Source organism: Anser brachyrhynchus, assembly GCF_964034855.1.
Source record: "Anser brachyrhynchus genome assembly, chromosome: 2".
NCBI classification, from domain to species: Eukaryota; Metazoa; Chordata; class Aves; order Anseriformes; family Anatidae; genus Anser; species Anser brachyrhynchus.
In genome coordinates, this window is record NC_137695.1 from 74,179,767 (window position 1) to 74,200,507 (window position 20,741).

General features: G+C 35.3%; 1 protein-coding gene across 25 annotated transcripts in view; it reads right to left on the reverse strand.

The window, feature by feature from the left end:
* Positions 1-20,741, reverse strand: part of CDH18 (cadherin 18) — a 548,209-nt gene that overhangs the window by 207,612 nt on the left and 319,856 nt on the right. For 2 of the 25 annotated variants that reach the window (XM_080580178.1, XM_080580193.1), the window contains one exon: positions 12,431-17,246. The exons of the other annotated variants lie outside the window; for them this stretch is intronic. The gene's annotated coding sequence lies outside the window, so the exon portion shown is untranslated. The remainder of the gene's footprint in view (positions 1-12,430; positions 17,247-20,741) is intronic. 25 annotated transcript variants of the gene reach the window in all.

The following is a 20,741-nucleotide window of genomic DNA, read 5'->3' on the forward strand; positions in this document are numbered from 1 at the left end:
TCAGATCACTGTGGGAGCGACTGCTTAAACCAAGGAAACAGTTTGCTTAGAAAGCAGTCAGGGAAAAAAAAGTTAAAGAAATCAAGGAGACAGGTAGCATCTGGAGCACTAAGAAGTTAGGCCAGCTCAATGGATTTAGAAACCCAGGATATACTGGCTGAATATTAACATGTCATGTGACAATTTGAAAAGGCTCTCCTAAGCATTTTGGTATTTTCTTCCTTTTTTTCTGTCACTAAATGATGAAAAGAGGGGGCTAAACAATATACCAAAATCAGCACTGGGCTCTTAACACTCAATCAGTAGTGGCTGGACCTCATTTACCTAGATGCCTGCTGCCTTCTACAATCCAAATACTGTTGTGCATCTTTTGCATTAAAGGGGCCTTAATGAATAGTTTTTAAACATCTTTAAATTCAGTAACCTGCTCTTCCTTCAGCAGTTCGGTACAATGTACAATGAGGTGCATCTGGAAATTCGTTTTTAACTGATCTAGCGTTGGTAAAAAAAGTTAAAAAAACAAAAAGAATGCATTTATTTTCTTAAGCTCTAGTAAAATAAACCATGACGATTCTATCAGAGTTACTGAAACTACACCCATTTAAATCAAATGCAGGAACCTTCAACTACTCACAGTTATTGCAAGAGATATAAGTTCTTAACTGTTTATGAAATTTAGGGTAATTCCTGCATGTTTTCTATGCTGAGGTCTGGGATTTACCTATTCTCTCTGAGATGAAAAGATGCTCCATAATTTCTAGTAGACACTACAGTAACACCAAATGTAGTATGTCTATTTATTCTACTAATCCTTTAGTATATAACACTAATACTATAATACTAATAATACTGTTGCTTAGTCACATCAGTTCCCAAGCTTGCCTTCCTCATCCTGCATCCTTTCTTCATTCTGTAAGAGTTTTATTGATATTATTATAATTAAGAGTAGACAGAGATGGCTTAGCTTCACCAATGTCAAATTTATTCTCAGACAGAAATAAACAGCCTGTTAAGTGATTTCAGAAATCAATTACTTTACTTCAAACCATCAATGTATAGTGTCCCTCGGAAATTGCTGAATGCTCTGGATTCCTACAGATGTCCTTCATAAATGCCAAAAATTTAGATAACCCTTAATGAATAACATAGTATGAACTGTCTGCTTTATGTTGCGATTGATATTTTCCCATTTTTTTTTCCTGTGGAAAATTACAGTATAACATCACACACCCAACTACAGTGCACATAATAATCATCCCTGCTGACAGAATGACCCTAGATAATACTCTGGAAATCTGAAAAATTTACAAAACATGGGCATAGTAAAAATAATAATAATAATAATTTAAACAAAACAAACAAAAAGAATATATTTTGATTAACAGAAGTGTTGCCTTTACTTGCTAAGGAAAGACTACTTATATATTCATCAGTCCTGAGTCCGAATGGTAAGAGGGAACCTTTAAAAAACAGCTTATGGAAATCAAATTGAAGTGATGAAAATGCTGGTTTTGAAATGGTAATTTAAAATATATTTAAAGTCACCTCTGTTATTGCATGGTAGTTAGTGTTACTAGGGAGGAACAAACTGATTTTTGTTATTTCTTTTTACTGGAAATTAAAATTAAAAAAAATAAAATCTAATCTAGTACATCATTTGACCAAACATCAGACAGAACAGAGAGCATGGAATCAAAGCCTTTACTTGACCTGCGTGTGGTGTCACCCCTTGGGTGGCTCCAGTTATTGCAGTGGGCTTACATAGGAACAGACCAACGCTCTGTGTACAGAGCAGAACACATGGAGCTAGTTTTTGTAAACTGCAGCACATTTCTGATCCAAGCAAGCAGTTATGTTTCAACTCATATTCCAACTGTGTCAACAGAAAAGCTCATGGCAGATTAAGTAAAGCAGCAAAGTTCAGCACTGCCTTCTATGTCTTCAAGCAAATATAACAGCGGTAGCAATTTAAAATAATAGGACAGCCATTATCAATTAAGCATAAAGTGAGCAAGGCCTTTTTTTGATTTTTTTCTAATTCTTGCATGAGATGCAGCAGAGAAAGATCATTTGCCATTATCAAAGTTTGAGGATGCAAGCTTTCAGGTCTCTGTTAGGTGCATGCATTCCCTAGCGCACTGTTCTTGTTTCTATACTTAGATGGAATCCTACTGAGCAAATGGATTTCATGAAAGAAAGAAAGAAATTGGGTTTTTAGTGCTACAACTTTTCTCCCTACACTGGCTGGGGAGAAAGAACATTTAATGTATAAAAGAATAAATATAAACCATTTCAGGGAATCTGTTTACTAAGAAAATGTGTAACAGTGTTTTAAAAAAAAAACCACAACTGAGGTTTAGATGTAATCAATGTTAGCTAAATACTTATGCCACAACATATAATCTAGAAAGTTCAAGAAGTGGGGAAAATAAATTAGCTGATAAGCCACTTAACTCTATTTTCAGCAGTGTTTAGTCAGCATGAAAACAGACCAAACAAGATTAGTTCAATAATGTGAACTAGCTCCAACCTGAAAACAGTATTTCTAATCTCTGAAAGCCAGATCCAGGGAAAGTATCTGATAACTTCCAGGCCCAGGGTTTGCAATGTACATACAGAAGTGCAGAAATCCTGAAATTCTCTGGAACTTGGGCATTTCCCACTATGACACTGAGGCATGAACACATGTTGTAATCAGAATCCCAACTCTGTGGATATGAAGTCCACGGTCAGGAAAAACTTTGTCTACAATGCCGTATATGAATTCAGGTAAATGTGATACAAAAGAAAATAATAAAGATTAAAATGTATAGGAAATCTTGCTGGGTTGTAGATAGCATCTTCTTATGTATTTGAAGTACAAGGCATGCTAATGAATGGGGAAAAAAAACAAACAAACAGATGAGTTAGGTGATGACTTAGGCAGAACTCTTTCTACTGCCAGACATGAAATACGATAGCCTTAAAAAATCCTCATAATTGTGCTATTACTGATTCTTTCTAGAAAGTAGAAAAAGGTAAATTTATAATGAATCTGAACTTAAGTGTGTGTTGCTGAAGTGATGAGGTTATTAACCAATTCCCCGCAATGGATTTTAATACAATAGGTTAGATTTCTTAAAAACACAAGTATGGGCAAAGATTTTCAAAGGGTATTAATATTTATTCATCCATTTGATCCTAAGAGCTAGACTACATCACAAAAGCACGCTGCTTTATTAACAGCTCGGTGTCATCTTCTTGGTTTTGGCATCTGATAGCAATAGCATTTTGTGTTAGCAAGATGTTACTGGTGGTGTTCCACACCAATGGTACATCCTTCAAGGAAGTAAGTGCATGGGGCTTAACTCACTGAGGCAGGTGCAGACAGATATGCATTGCACCTAACTCCATCTCAACTAACTCTGAACCAAGTATAGTCTACTGCTATCTTGCATGAATTCAAAGACAGGCAGATGATCTTTGTTCCTGCTGTTCTTTGGTTTCTGTCATATCTTGAAAGTTTTCTAGTGACCATAACCCCTCTGGCAATGAATGCTAATTTACATAATAATTCATGTAAACCCAACACCACCACCTTAGCTTTATCCTTCAAGAATCAGTGCTCAGCTTGGGACTAAATGCATGCACTCTCTCAATAAAGAAATTATCAACTAAATGTGCAGCCTATCTTCATGGGAAAAATCTTCTACTCCGGTATGATGATGCACATAGACCCTTGGTGGAAAACAGTCTACATGGTTGAACTGAATGACTTCCTCAGATTACAGAAATTAGAGTCTAAAGAAAATCTTATGTCAATAAAGGGATAGGTTAAAAGATTCAATACTTAATAGTACACTTAGTCAGTAATCCAACCAAAATGCTAGTGTCTGTGTAAATTCTTCAGAATCAAACATCCTAATATTATGCAGTACACAAATGAGTAAGTTTTTACAGGATAACATGTATCGTCAACACTTGCTACTTTTTTTTTTCCCCCCCCTCTCTCTCTCTCTGTGTTCCTGTTATGCTCTGAGAGGAAAAAAATATAAATAGGTCACTACAGCCTGGTATATGTCTGGTCTCAATCAAATGTTGGAAGTTATCATTCAGTTATCCTACAGATATTTTTGTATCAAAGACAATTTTAAAGTGCACGTTGCTATAGGATGTGTACATCTAATGAAAGGTATCCTAAAATGAAACATGAAATGCCGCCACGGATAGTTCCTAACTTCTCAGGCAAAAGCTTTGAAGCTTTACTGATAAAGTGTAATTGGAGTTTTAAGGCAAACAGGGAGAAAGAGTAAAACTCTGACTGCCACCTTGACAGCATGGACATTAAGTCAACTTGACAAGGAAGAAACATAGTTGACACAAAGCAAAGTTAACTGCAACTTCTTTCCTGTCATTTATGTAGCTTATAAACAAGTGGATAACAAAGTATCCCTTAGCTAAGTGCGTCTAAACTCCACAAACTGCACCCCAGAGTAGCCTAAACAAGACTCAGCACTCCTCCTGCCTATCTGGGGCTGCAGTGGATATTATAGGGCCAGTGGAAGCAGAAGTAACTTCTGGTGTCTGCTGGTGACTGTGAGGGATCCCTGGAGAGGTCCAAATGCTTTGAGAAGCACAATTAGCCCTCTAGGGTTATAGAAGTATAGCAGTGAGTATTTTCCTATTTAATATTGTGGTTTGATGTTTGGATGATTTATAGTATATAATTGAATGTAACAGTACAACTCCACACTATTTGGACTGAGCACAAACCACAAACTGTGGGTTTTCTAGTGTATGTGATTCATGGATGCTTGCAAATTCCTTTTTTGGGTATACATTTTTTAAAAAAGCTCCAACATACTTCTCCAGGAGTTATTCAGTGTACTTGCATGGCAAGTTTGCTATCATCAGATCCACATAGTAAATACAAACATCCCTTAGAACCTCTATAAATCTTCGAAGTTTCGTTTACCATATATGCAAATATTTTGTTTGGTTGTGAACACATCTAAATTGAGAACTCAAAGTGAAAAAATAGATCTTCACTTGAAACAGAACATGTAGACCTCAGTGTTGTACAGAGATAGCTGAACTAGGTGATATCCTGAAATGATCCCAACAGATAGGTTTATGACTCTAGGCTACCTAACCTGCCCTGCTTTTGCAAGTGAATGGTGAATATGCACACAGCACTAAAACTCTTAAAAATGTTAATATTGTCCCAGAATATGATTGCTTGTAATACAATAATGTAAGGAGTTAGTAAAGACTTATTCTATCGTTTTTGCCTTGCCTATAAGGGTCTGCAATTTTTCTGATGCTGATTCCTACATTTACTACTTCCAAACAAAACTAATTTGTTCCATTATATCATTTACAGATTATAAAGTGGATCAAACCATTTTCCCTTTTATATTCCTTACAAAGCATCTTTCATCAATAATTTTGAAACACTACTGAAAAAAAGAGAATCATTATCTCAGCATGACTTCTTTAGTATATATTCAGAAAATGTCTACTGCCAACAAGGTTTACGGATGTGCTATGCCTTCAGAGACTATTCCGAACAAGCAATCACTCTGCTAACAGTATCACAGAGACATGCTAGCTCAAAAACACCATCCAAAACAATCATCCTCTTTCTCCAGTGTTGCTTCAGTGGATTAGTTCTGATCAAGGAATGTACAAAGAAAGTATAATTAAATCCCTTCCATTCTCCTCCTCCACCCAGTTTCTCAGGCATATGCAGAGTCTGAATAAGCCCAAAGAATGGCAAAGTGGGGCAGATCTACAAATAATGTGAGAGTCTAACAGTCACGTAAGGTTATGAGGGACCTGCATATACATGTAATGTTATAGCTTGAATTTGCCACTATTCTTCTGATCAGCGTTTTAATAAAACATCCACAAGTGAGGGGTAATCAACAGCAGGAAAAGAAAAAAGGTATGCTTTAAAATGTTAAGATGAAAATTAAAATAAGTCTCTAAAAATTTCTGAAGATCCACTGAAAATGTTTGAAGCAATTTTAACAGAAACATGTATTATTTCCCTTCTACTTTCTCCTCTTACATTGAAGATACTTGATACGCTATTAGTTGATAACTTCCCAGAATATTTTTGTGTTCACAAATTCACCAGAGGAGCCAAATGCTACATTGCCAAACATACTGTTTGCAAAGGTGCAGGTCTCTACTGCAGATACAATTATCACTGAACAAAGTTAAGCATAATTTTTTTAAAATAGCTCTCATTCTGAAATCAGTTTATTCATTTTACAGGGATATTTGCTGAGGCATGAAAGATACTTTTCTTTAAATGGAACAGCCACCACAATCAGGCAGCTTGGACTTTCCAGTACTTCAGAAAAACTTAAGATTATCCTGCATATCAAGAAATATCCAAGACAAACTGAATGATGAAAAAAAAAAAAAAAAGTCAAGGACGCAACGTAAAGCTAAACCAAAAAGCTTTGAATGCAGGAGATGAAAATAATTTAGAAATAATTTAGATCCAGGGAAACTATTCTGTTCATAAATGGAGCTTCTTTCAAAATCTGTTATATACTGGCTGTTTTTTTTTTGTTTGTTTTGTTTTCCTTCCCTCCCCCAAATCGCTCCCCAGCTGGAAAACTAGCTCCGATTTTGTTTTGGTTAGTTTTAGACAGAGTTGGAAATTGAGTTGGAAAAATTATTCTGTGGCCTTCTAAGTGTGAACACAAAGTCAGGCACGTGTCTTCATCTTTGGAGTGATGGAAGGTGGCAAGATATTTCATGAACTTTAACTTCTGGACAATTTCGTATTTCAGATTTTGTTTGGTTTTCAGCTGTATAGATAATGCTCATTGAAACAGTAATCACTGAATTTTTGATTCCCTTTCATTTCACTCAGAAAGGTCAATAAGAGTAGGTAGACAATAAATAAACCAATTTTCATGGATGTCCACTTATTGGAAGAACCTAATCCTCTTGAGAACACTTCATTAAGGTTCTATTTATTTATGTAAAAATGTAGCTTCTCAAGACTGTGTTTTGATAACTAAACCCCTGGTTTGACTTTCAGATGTTATGCACACAACAGTTCTCAGTGAAATATCAAGACCCACTCAAAAAAATGCATAAATATTTACCATAAACATTCACTGCCTTCTCTTAAAAGAACTTTGTTCTCTCACTACGAACTGTAAAATCTTTTTTTTTTTTTTTTCTTAAAAAGATATATAATTCTGAGTAACATTTGGATAAAGTCTCTAAATAAAAAATGGGTGGATATTGGAGACAATATCCTGGGATTTGGAAAATATCTGTCTCCTTCCTACCTCAGGAACAGACATTTGTGAGTTTTGTTCCCACCTGTAACAGCTCCTGCCTCCCTCAAAGAGCTACATACACAATAACTATAACAGACCGAGAGGAATGTTGATATTAAATGGGTATAATCTTAATAACGGGTAATAAATACACAAAATATTAGCAACAGAATAACATATACTATTTTCAAGTAAAAGTCAAAAAAATAAGGATTCACACCAAAATACATTTACAGTTGCTCGTTTGTAATACTAATCGAAGAGACATTTACAAATATTTTGTAAATATAAAAACAAACAAAACATGGACTGAATAAGGAATTCATACGATAACTTGTTAAATGGAAACAGAGATTTGATTAAGCTGGACAGATTTATTTTTTTTTTTGTATAACTTTAATTTCTACTTTCCTTAAAACAAGATCCTCTTTACTTCACAGAATTCAGAAACAGGTGAGCAAAGACTGATTAACAGACACAGTCAAAGCAGTTTTTTTTTTAAATACCTCCAATCTGAAACGCACAAAGGTTCTATTGAGAGAAGTATTTTGCAGGAAAAGGTTGACCTGATACATGAAAATGAAATATCATTTTTGCCTATACAGGAAGGGGAAATCTTTTTTTAAAAAATTTTCTTCAAGTATCTGTAGTTTTCAAAGAACTGTTTTGTGTAAATGTACAAATTGTACACCTAAAATCTCAAAATTCTTGTACTCAAATTTCATACACAAAATTTGTATTGCATAAAGAAAGGACTATTCATATAAATTCAGGAATGAAAAAATAGGGGACAAACTCTGAAATAGTTTAAGATTGTTAACAAATATTACCTAGACAATCACTAAATAATGTTTCTTCGGCTAAGGCTAAACATGTTCTTGGCTGCTTTACTAGAAAAGAACCACTGCTAGTATAGTTAACTGTCAAATATCACTAATTTGTCATTAAAGAGGTAAAGTGATCTGAACATTTATCAGCTCTCATTTTAGATTTAGTGAACTGCTATTTCATAGCACAAAGGAGATTCCACATATACTCACTGTATTGTCTCCCTTTCCTTTGTGCTGGACATGCCACATCCTGTTCCTATTTAAACAGCGTACAAGTTAGAAGGAGGAATCATGACAATGTGTTTTCTTTTTAGCTGAACATACAGTTGACATACAGGGACACAATGGCATTTCAGTTTGAATCAGCATCCATGGAAGTTAGCTTATCCTCCCTTTCAATACATTTTCTAAGGCAGTAGCAGCTTTCAGAAAGAGCACATGAGCATACTGCCTGTGCTTAAGAGGTTTCACAAATAATGGTCTTAAGTTACTCCACAGATAATAATTGGTCACAAAGAGCAGACTAAACATTAAACAAAGGCCTGAATAGCCAGTAAGGACATGTGTTGGAAAAAATATAGAAAAAAAGAAAGTTGTTTTTTCCAGTGCAAATTTATAGTGTTTAGAAGACATAATTACACAGGTACCCCTAATAGTTATTAAAAAAGAAGATTTAGAAAACATGTAAAATCTACATCAAATGCGATCAGTGTAAAAACCTTCTTAATTATGCGGCAATCCACAACTGGTTTGTTGATTTTTAGGTTATAGTCAGGAATTGATACTCTTTTTCAGAGCCTTTAAACTCTACAAATAGTCTACTCCCAAGACTGAGCAAAATGAAACACACAAAGCTTGATCCAGCTTCTCTTTTTAGTCTGTGTGAGTCTCTTTGTAAGGATCGCTGAAAACCATCATATATTCTATGTCAAGTCTAAGTCTTTTTATAGCTCAATGTAATAAACAAAACTTTAATCTACATTTCTCAAATGGAGAAGATTCTAAAAGTATTTGTCATTTCCACCGGAAATGTAACTCTCTCTGATCCAGAAAAACTTTCCATTCCCCCAGATTACATCCATGTCAGAGCCAGCTGAACCCACCTCTCGGTGTAACTCAAAGATAACTGCCCTGAATTCATACAGCAGGATTTTTGCATTTGTGACTAAAATTGCTCAGCAAAAGAACTTCATATTCTTCTTGAAAAAGTCTGAGAGGCTGCCAGTTCACACAGAATGTAATGGACTTAGCATGATAAGAAAATCACCTGCCAAGCTCAAAATCCTCCCATTGACTAACTCCCCCCTAGATGATTACTGCAAAATAGCTGAGTCAATCAATCACTTTGTGATTTGTGAAATAACCACTTTATAAGAAGTTATTAGAGGAATCTCAGGTACATCACACCCTGACTGCTATGTCTGGAAGTCATTCACTTTCAAATGCTTTAAGCAAACTATTGCAACTGAACACTGCAGAATTCTGAAGAATAAAGGTGTAAAAAATAATTATTACATGCTGTTTAATTTTAGACTAGTTCTTTAATATGTACAATTATAAAAATATTTCTTATTCATCTATGTTTAAACTATACTCACCCCACAGAGAGAATGTTATAAGAAAAATTTCCTTCGCTCATATTGTAACTAAGTTTCATGGGCTTCAAAGTATTTATTTCCCCTCCAACATGTCATTATTTTCATGTGAAGCAAAGCACAGGCTGTCAGCTGAACAAGCTCAAATATGTAATTTTTAGGTCCTTTTACAAAGAAATCTGTGAATAGGACATCTTCCCATCAGTTTTCCAACTGACAACTAATGGGAAGTAAAATTATAGCTACAGTCTGATCCTCTGTCTTGCGACAAAGTCTTACAATGAATCCCACAGATGGGTCACCTCCTTCCGTCCATCCCTAAGTAGAAAGCAACAACAACACATCTATCAACATGCCCCTGACTATAATTTTAACAGTCTTGATAGTAAAGCCCCATACAGTTTATCAGGATGCTGTTGATGTTGCAGTTAACAGCATGTAAAAATTTATGTCTCCACCACTGTAGTATGAAGAATTATCAGTGAAGTTCTATAAATGAGTCTTTTTCTTAGTTGGCATAAATGCAGTTTATACTCCTTTACTGATACAATGTAAGTAGATATCATCGCTCACGTACTTCAGGCACATTAGGAAAAAAAAATCAGTTTAATTTGCATTGCTATGTGAAGGGCTGGAGACTAAGTACAGTATAATTGCTGCAGTTGAACGGATATATGCGCAAATCTTATGGAAAGTATTTTGCTCTTCATAGTCATATAAGCCTTTGTTTTGTGTTTGTTATATCACTGGCACTCAGAATTCTTGGCAAATGAACAGATTGGAGTATTTTGCCCAGATGAGACAGCTCAACAGATTTAAGAAGTAAAATAATAAACAAACAGACCCTCCTTTAAAACCCAGATCAGTCTTAATTACCATTACAAGTATATTTATTTATGTCTCCAGATATTCATAAATTTCTACTAGGAGCAGAATATGCCTACTGCTACAAATATTAATGACTATGAATGCTTAATGCAGGCTCACTATGAGGTTAACCAAGCATATGCTTTTTTTTTTTTTTTGAAAAACAGTATAGTGAAATGACAAAGCTATATTAAGGTCCTGGCTCTGCTTCCAATAAAGGCATGAATTCTTTTAATAAAAATGCAGAACATGGTTTCCACTGAACAATGTTCTTATGTAACAAAAATACTTATCATACAAAAAGCTCTACTGATACTGTAGCAATTGTTAAAAAAAAAAAAAGTGCCCACAAATGCAGCAGTGTGTGGTTGGTCTTGCTTCCATTTATTTTGAGACTCTTCATAAATAATGAATAACCCCCCCCCCCCTTTTTTTTTTGACAGTGGAGCTCAATTCAGATAAACTGAAAACAGAAACATCTGCAATGCTTATCCATAACACTTTGAATACAGCCCATTTCTAGAAGCCAGAAAAGAAAACTCAGGAGCTCCTAACAGGAGTTTTCCTACATGCTTTTCCTCATTTCTGCCAGAAATACGCTGGTAATGCTGCATTTCAGAATTCTTATCTAGTTGCTCAGAAATACAACAAAAGCTCCAAGTTCAATAAATAAAGGAGATTTTAAGGAAAAACAAAAAACTCTGAATATTTGTTTTATATTAATGCCACTTTTTATCATTTAACTTATCTTAAGCACTGGTTATAGAACTGCAGAATTAGTTATGAAGGATGGGACCTCTGCTCAAATCAGGGACAATGAGATCAGGTTATTCAGGGACTTGTCTAGTCAAATTTAATGTATCTTCAAGAGTGCAGATTACACACCACCCTGGGAAACCTGTTCCAGGTATTTGATTGCTCTCATTAGATTTGTTTTCCTGACCAAAATTTCTCATGTTCCAGCTTGTTTCCACTGCATTTTGCTGAGAAGAATCCAGCTCCGTCTCCATACTCTCTCATTAAGTAGCTTAAGACAGCAGTAAGAACTCCACATGGCCTTATCTTCTTAGGGGTAAAAAACTCCACATTTCTCTTAACCTTCCCTCATACATCATGTACTCCCATACCCTGAAAAATCTCAGTAGCTCCTCCAAGTTTCCCTCCTGTATGTCAGTGTCTTCCCTGTCTTGCAGTGCTCAAACTGGACACAATATTCCAGATGCAATCTCACAAGTGCTTACTAGAAGGAAAAATTTACTCCACTCAACCTGTTGGCTACTTTTCTGTAACACAATGCAGAATATGGTTGTTTTTCTTTGTATGGCTTGCTTTACCAGGACGACCATGACCTTTTCTGCAAATATGCTTTCTGTCCTGCTAGCACCAAGCCTGTACTGCTGCATGGTACATTATTCCACCCTAGATGCCAAGACTTAGCACGTGGCTTTGCTGAGTTTCTCTCAGCTAATTTGTCCTGTCTGTAAATGTTCCTCTGCAATCTTCCTGAGTGCAGTCTCCCCCATTTTCCAGGTCATTAATATAGACATTAACCCAGTACTTCCTCTTGCTGCAGTCTTTGAGGGACATCAGTAGTCACTGGACCCCAACTAGACTTTGTACCACCGATCATGACCCTTTGACCCTCGTGGTTCAGTCAACCTTTTTAGTTCATATCTAACAAATCTGGCTATAGGAATAATACAGGAGACACTGTTGAAAGTCTTGCTAAAATCAAGTTAAACAGCATCCATTTCCACTACCTTCAGAGCCAGCCATCACAAAGTACAGTTAGTCAGCCGTGGTTTGCCCTCATTAAATCAATGCCGATTGCTTCCAATCATTATCTTACCTTTCATGTGTTTAGAAATGGCTTCTAAAAGGATTTGCTCTGTAACTTTCTCAGGAACAGAAGTTAGGCTGACCAGCCCCAAGTTACCTACATCCTCCTTGAAGATGGGTGTGACTTTTGCCTTTCTCCAGTCATCAAGCATCTTCCCTGATCACCACAACCTTTCAAAGATGTGGTGGTTTTACTCAGCTGGGCAGCTGAGCTCTACCACAACCACTCTCTCACTCCTCCTCCTCCTCAAAGGAAAAGGGGCAGATGATGAAAAGGGCTTAAGGGTTGAGATAAGGACAGGGAGATCACTCAGCAATTAGCATCACAGGTAAAACAGACTCAGCAGAAGGAGATTAATGTAATTTATTGCCTATCACCAGCAGACTAAAGTAGTGAGAAACTAAGAACAAATTAAAAATACCCTTCCCCCCCATCCACATTCTTCTGCGTCCTTCCCCCAAGCAGCGCAGGGGAATGGGGAATGGATGCTGTGGTCAGTCCCTAACACTTTGTCTCCACTGCTCCTTCATGGTCACTCTCTGCTACTTATGCATCGTATTCATGTCTCCACTACCCCTCCTTCATGGTCACTCTCTGCCACTTAGGCATTGTATTCACAGATGTAATGAGTTACATACAGAAGCAAACATAAATGTGTCACTTGTGTATAACTAAAAGATCTGTGTTTTGAAGAAACATTCATTTCACGTAAACTGGTTTGTTTAATCCAGTAATCTTCTGGATGAACTGGCTCTTTTTTTTTTTTTTTTTTTTTTTTTTTTACAATTATTCCATTTTCTTTTCATTTATTCACTTGCTATTTTTGAGTGGCATGCAGAAGACCTGCTATAGAAAAGACTAGGTTGGTTTGTGTTTTTTTTTTTTAAGAAAATATTTTTTAACATTTATATACAATTAGGAAGACTGCTGTGTATTACTATATTACAAGGAAGGAAGTTAAAGAGAAACATAGCAGTAATAAATAAATGCACTAGTTTATCTTCATTTTGTCTCATACACTTCATCTCTAGATATGCATTCTCCTGTGAGAAGTGCATGTAGAAGGGAATAGAAGTTCTTCCTAACTTCACTTTTACTTCATTTTACACATCAACTAAAAATTGCTGGTATATTTTGTCACAGAAATATGAATTATCAAAAGTAACTTTTGTTTTGGCAACTCAAATTTTAGTAATTCTGATAGATGTTTAGTACTGAAAGCCCTGAACACTAAATTACCAGAGGTCAGTTTCCAAAATTTTTTTTTTTTTTTAATAATGACTTCTTTTAATTTGCTTTCTGAGCCTAGAGGATACAGAGAGATAATATTTTATATCTTTCACACATGCCAAAGGAAACAGAATCCTGATGATTTTCTTTTTAAATTAAAGTTGGAATTCTAAAATAAATTGCTTGGTTCCAGAAACTGCAGCTTAAGAAAGCCTGTATAAAAGAAGAAAAAGGCATTGATGGAATGCTGTTCTCACGCCTACTTTCAGGAGGAGCTGACTAGCCAACAGGCCAGACAATTTTTCCCAAAAAAAAAAAAAGGTCTTTTAAAATAATCCTAAGAGGTACTGAGTGACAGCATGGAAAAAGGCTGTCAGAGAGAAAAAAAGCTTATACGAAGTGTATAAACATATTGCTCCCTTTTGTTCTCGCAATTGTTCCACACTTAATTTGCTGTTCATTCATCTGTTCAGGATGGAACATTTAGTCTCCATCTTTGCTATTTGTTTGTATTCTGCCTCGGACAACCAAGACCCCAGCCTATATATGGATCTGCAATTTACTGCCATACAAACTGTTACTCTGCAACAGGACTTCACAACTGACAGTGAACGTAGCCAAAGTTTTGACTGTGCCCAAAATACATGTTGACAACAGAAATCTACTCTGAATTCCAAATACACAACAGGTGAACTGTATAGAGATCCTCTCAGGGAATCTGCAGTACCTTCAAGGGCATTTTTAAAGGGTGAGAAGGATGAAGTTCATAGCTAAGGAAGCCAGATTGTTTCAGTGGAAAGTGTGAACTTGGGGGAGAAGAGTGTCTACAAGTTGGCTCCAATAAAGCTGGCATTATAACAGAGACTAAAAGAGAACCGTTTTTCCATGTTCATCAATGACTTTTTTTTTCTTGAACTTTTTAAAGACATAGCCACAACCCAAATACCTCAGTATCTCCATAGTCTTAAGGGAGTTCAAAGAACATTCTGCTCATTTATAATGAACATAACTCATATGATTTACATTTACAGTAGAAAGTAATATGTAATAATAAACTCACAGTAAGATATAAAATTATCTAACGTATACATTCTTTGATAAAACATATTTATTATTCAAGTAATAAGGAAGCTTCCCAAAAACAAGACGTAAAGTCTAACAAGTATGAAAAGTATTCAAATTATGTAGACTTAAACCTCTGTTTCTTTGCTTCTTTGGATTCACTGTTATAGAAATAAAAAAATGAATGTTGTATTGTACCTATATAAGAATAAAACTTCCCAGTCACCAGATTACTACACATTTATTTATGCATTTCTAAATATGGTTTACTTTATTTTAAAGATATTTATAAAATATTAATGGACATATCAAAATAGAATGTAAAAATACTAACTTTATTTTTAAGTCTCTTATGTACTTATTGAAACACTCAACAGTAAATGAAGATGAGTAACACTAGCCATGTTTTACCTAGTTAGGTAAGTTTGCATCCCAGTGGAAATATTTGGAGCATCTAGTAGTGGAGACCTATTAGTACAAAAAAAATTGTCTTCCTAGGGCTCATCACCAGAAGTTTAGGAACAGCAGTGTTTAAGACTTCTTTAAGAAGAAGTAAAGTTCTAAATCTGCTGCTGTCCTAATTCGAGAAATAAGATGCATCTTTGTAAAATGAGAGAATTCTTTCAAGAGTTAGTTTTTTAGTTTTTTTGTTTGTTTTTATTTGGTTGGGTTTTTTTTGGCTTTAGCTTTCCTTTTTTCCTCCCCACAACTGTCCTCCTGGCCCAGAAATAAGTATTATTTTATCATCAAAATTCTCTTTGTTATCTAAGTCTACATAACAGCAAAGCAAGACCATACCCAAGAATATAACAATGCAAATGAATTTTATCCACCTACCAAATCTAGCTCACAAAATTTTGCTCAAAAGAAAAATATCCTCCATCAAATATTCCATCTCCACTCCACAGTTTTTCTTATATTCATTCAGTATCTATGCCTTTAATTTTGTTGATAGCTGTTGTGAAATAAGGTTTATATGGAAATATATTTAGAAGTGATGTAACCGATGAAAAAGTGATTGTGGGGGAGCACTTATTTGGACAAACCAAGGTATCATCTTGTGTGTGAAATAGTATTTCACCAAAGTTACAACACAAATATATATTAAAAGAAGAAAAGCAGAGGAGAAGAAGAAGAGGAGAAGAAGAAGAGGAGAAGAAGAAGAGGAGAAGAAGAAGAGGAGAAGAAGAAGAAGGGGAGGAGGAGAGGGGAGGAGGAGAGGAGAAAAGAAAAAAACCTATTTGCTTGACTTAATGTTCATTACTTGAATAGGCTGAAAGAGTCCTTCAGATTTGGCTAAGTAGAACAGAGACTTAATTTGAACATTAGGACAAAATAAAATTGGAATCTCTCTACAAACAACTGTATCTGTCTCATTATTGTACAAATACACAATTGCAGAACACAAAGAATGGGGAAAATGACACATGAGAAGGAAAGAGCTTACTTTTCTAATAAGCCAATTTTTAATATATGAATATGGTTGAGTTTCTATCTAAACATATACATGATACATATATTCTATTAATTTTCATCACTTTATTTTCAGATTATATTTACATTCCTGCACATAGTATGCTTTTCTACACCTTAAAATATTATCCTTAGTGGTTCTCTCCTACTTCACCCATGCAGTTAGAACAGACTGTACAAGGGCACTTTATGTCTGGGATGGACAGCTTCCTCAGTGGATGAGAAAACCAGTTAGATTCCATAAATAAATTGTATTACTAAATACATTTTTTTTTCCAGTTCATTCTGATAAAGTCTAAAGTGGCTCATTTGGGACTGCAGCATTGCATTTGATCTGCAGCAAATGACATTTACCTCTGCAGATGCCCTGCTGCAGTTTTCACATCAGAAGATGCAGGACAGAGAAGGGTCCTCCTTGCTTCTGCCAGGGTTTGGGTCTTAAAATTAGGATCCTGAATCAGAAGTGGTTCCTTTCACTAGGATCCATCTTAGGCCACTAACATCCTATACTTCATTACCCATTTCAGGAAACTGAATGAGCAATGCAGAGCCTTAAAGAACTCTAGCTAACCTTTCTTATCAGGGGATGTTAGCCATAAGTACAAACGCAGCATAAGTACAAACACAGGCAGAGGCACAGGAAACAGAGTTTGTCTGTACTGCAGGGAATTATTTTCCTAAACATTGTGTACTCTCTTCCTTCTCCATTAATACAAAATAATTTCAGCTGTTTTCGTATCAGTTTGAAAATGTAAAGACTTTTTTTAAATACTCTATTATTATTACATGATTACTTTTTTTTTTTTTGGGGGGGGGGGTTACAACAATATTTTAAGATAATTAAAACCTTAGGAGCTCTTTTATGCTAGTATAAATCAAAGTCCAGCACAACAGATCTTCCATACTCAAACCATTCAAACAAACCTTTCACGTGTGAAATGTAAAAGAAGTAAACAAATTCAAGCGCAGGATCAGTCGCTATCTGACACTCCTATAAGAACATCTCTGATGACTTTCTATGCTGAAGGTTTTTGTTTGTTTTGCATGCTTCTTTAAATACCTGATCAAAAATAAAATAAGCTAATCATACATGAAAAAGATTTCTCGTTACTAGTTCTTTGGCTTTCATTGTATACAAATGCACACGATAGTATTTGCATACAGTCACATAAATAGTAGCATGGGAAGAAAGAAGAAAACAGTAATAAATAAGGATCTGACTGTGAGATGCAGACTCCTACACAAAATCAATAAGACTCTTCATGCCTCAATACATCATTATTTCTGCAGGGTCTTGGATACAAGTGTGGAACTGCAAACTCTGAACAACCAATTAAGTCAAAATGGGGTGGGTATAATTCCTGTGATGGCCCTGCCAAAAGAGAGAAGCACCTCTTTACTTAAGAGGAAGAGCAGTCACAGAGACACCAAGGAAACAGCTGGAGTTTTGATGGCTGCCATACAAGGGAAAATGTTGTTTGTGGAAGATTACTTGTAAGGGTATGTGTCTACTTAAGCCTTACAATTAGCATGATTTAGGAAGCAACCCTTTTTTATTTTTCTATCCTGAGAATTCCAAGGCACTCAAGATGTTACTGTGAATATTATAATAAACAAGACTATGTTATAAAAAAAGAAAAAAAAAGAGTTAATTTGAGTTTTATGAGTTGTTGAAGAAAATCAGGAGTAAAAGGTTGTCCCACTGCAATCTGTTTGATTTGGGTGATTGACTTCAATAACATTCGGTTTACATTTGTGCAAGTTTATTTCTCTTCCCTATAATTTCTAAGCAAATAGCTCACAGCTTTTTAAAACAAGAAGCAGAAAATATACATGATATGACAAGTCTGTAACTTAGTTCATAAAGTCTTTGATTCTTCAGAGAAAAAGGGCAGAGTTCCATAGGACTCAGTTATGTGTACAGTCTAAGAAAATTCTGTGAAACTTAGAAAACACATGGTAACAGCAGATAGCCATTGAAGTCCTACACAGTCCCTGGCTATAGCAGTGAAAAGTTCTGAGCTTTGGCACAGGCAAAATCCCCCCCCTTCACTGCCAGCCACCCCCTCATCCAAGGAGCCTAGGAGGGTGTAGGGATGAGAGGGAGGAAAAACGGGGAGTAAAGCTTCTTATCTATAAAAACTGTCATGCCTGTTGAGGTTGTAGGCTAAAGGTAGCTGCACCTGTGATGCCAGGAATCAAAGCTGACTGCCCATTACTCCCAGCAAATTTGCAAATTATTTTTGATAATAGATGAAAGGAAGCCATTTTATAAGTAACACTCAATAGTTGTTATGTTGAAATGTTCTCTGTCTACTAAGGCCTCCTTCCTCATTGTGTTTCCTCAAAAATAGGTCCTGCAACTGCTTTATCACACTATGTCTGGCTTTAAAGACATTCAATCGAGCTAACAAACTTAGAGTTCTTGCATGAAACTGAGCTGAGAAGACAAAAGTTCAGTTCTTCATGTAAGATGACATTTGGATTCATCTGTCTTGTTATTGGCAAATTGTAGTCCCTAATATTTATTGTTTTGGTCACCTGAATTGCAAAGAATGTAACTCAAACATAACTTTCCAAAATACACATACAACTTTTGCACACGCACAAACAATATAACAACAGCTTGGAGGAGGGGTTATTGTTTAACACCTTCTTCTCTCTCAATCTTATTTGCCTTCCAGTATTTCTGATTCGATTTTAACTATAAGGCATTAGAAGATCCTTAAAAAAAGCCCAAAGCACCTCTACTGCATTTCAGCTACAAAATGGAGAACACGAGTACCTTACTAAATAATGAACCGTTTCAATTTTTGTAACCACCCCATCTGAATTTTGTGACCTTAACATTGATATTTTGTAATTCTTAAGCATTCGCATGGAATTCCATCAACCTGATTTTTTTTTAAATTCATTTATTTAAATAAACTAGTGACTTTAAAACTATTGTACTAATTATGTTTTATCCCATTTTATAATTCAGGATGTTGAGGACAAACAGCTCAAATAACCAGGAAGAATCATTGCCAAGAAAGTAAATTCATATGCCTTTTGCCAAGGATAAGAGTCCCACCATCTTCCAAGTAAAACTACCCTAGAGAACTGGTCCCAGGTCAAAAAACTCTGTTTTCTACTCACATAACCACTCACATAAATATAACTATTGCTACAACTCAATCACATTAGGAATTTTGTCACAGAATGCCTGAATTCCACAGTAACTTGCCTTTGATTACACCTATATTTAAAAACAATGTTATTTTAAAAATGTTTCAAAATATTTGAAAATGCATTTTATCACTTATATTCTAAAAATTAAAATATGAAAAAGTGTTTCTAATGATTTATATCTGCATTTTCTATAAATTTTTATTTTATTGTAAAACCATCCTTTCCAAACTTTTGACCACAGAAAGTCAGGAAGTTAAAAAAAAAAGACAGTTTATGTATTTATGTATGTACATATGGCATACATAAAGAAATCGTGTTCAAATATTTTTATATTTCAAATATTTTACGTTCAACAGTACTATATAACATTTTACTGTTCTGCTAAGAGAGAAAATTGGCCATAAAGATTTGATGTGCCTATAGTTTTCAGGCAGGTAATATGAAAACACTGCTTTTTCTATGTGTGACTAACATTAATGTTAAGTACCTCTGCTATAGCTTGGGATTTCAATAATAATCAGAGCACCCTACCAGAACCCACACTGCTCAGTGCTCCAAAATGAATGGCTGAACTGGATAAATGCCAGGAGCTTAAGGTATCTGTTTTCAATCTTCATAATTAGTGACAAGGCATGAATTGAATACTTAAAGGAGTGAAAATGTTCTTAGACTGAACCTTAGTATGCAAAAATCATCCTACTGAATTATCTTCTTGGCTGGCATGATGAAATGTGTGATCTGGCACGAGGTACAGCTCCAGCTCGGCCTAACTGAATGCATTAACTCTTGCAATGTTATAGGAATGGAATTATGATATTCTGCAATGGCTCTGAAGATAAAGCATCTCAGTGTCACAATGAATTATTTTCTGCATATGATGCAGAAAAGAACAAGCTGTTTGTTCAAGGTACTAAGTTAATTGCAGAAAAAAAACACTCTCCAAAATAGAATAGACTATAATGCATTCATTGAGGAGGCAGATTGATTTTACTACTGTGATGTAGTAAAATTTTCTAAAATAATAATTATATATGGCACTCTTTACTCACTCCATTCTGATCTGAAAAGAAACACGTTCACAAACAAACCCTGCACTTCCTATGTTATAGTACTATACAACTTGGTTTGATAATCAAATCAGCTATGGGCAAAAATGTGTTGTACCACAAAGAGTTTATTTATACTACTAGATGGTAAAGTCCTGGTAAAAAGTCTGTGAGAATGTTGGTTAAAGGCAATAGCGAAAAGCTATCCCTTCATATTTATGAGAAGGTGTGAAGAATTGCATCAAAAAAATCCGTATAAAAAATACCACCTTCCCAAAACCTGCTCTCCACTTCCCAGTTTCCACTGCCACTACAAGACACATCCCGCAATTTCTGCT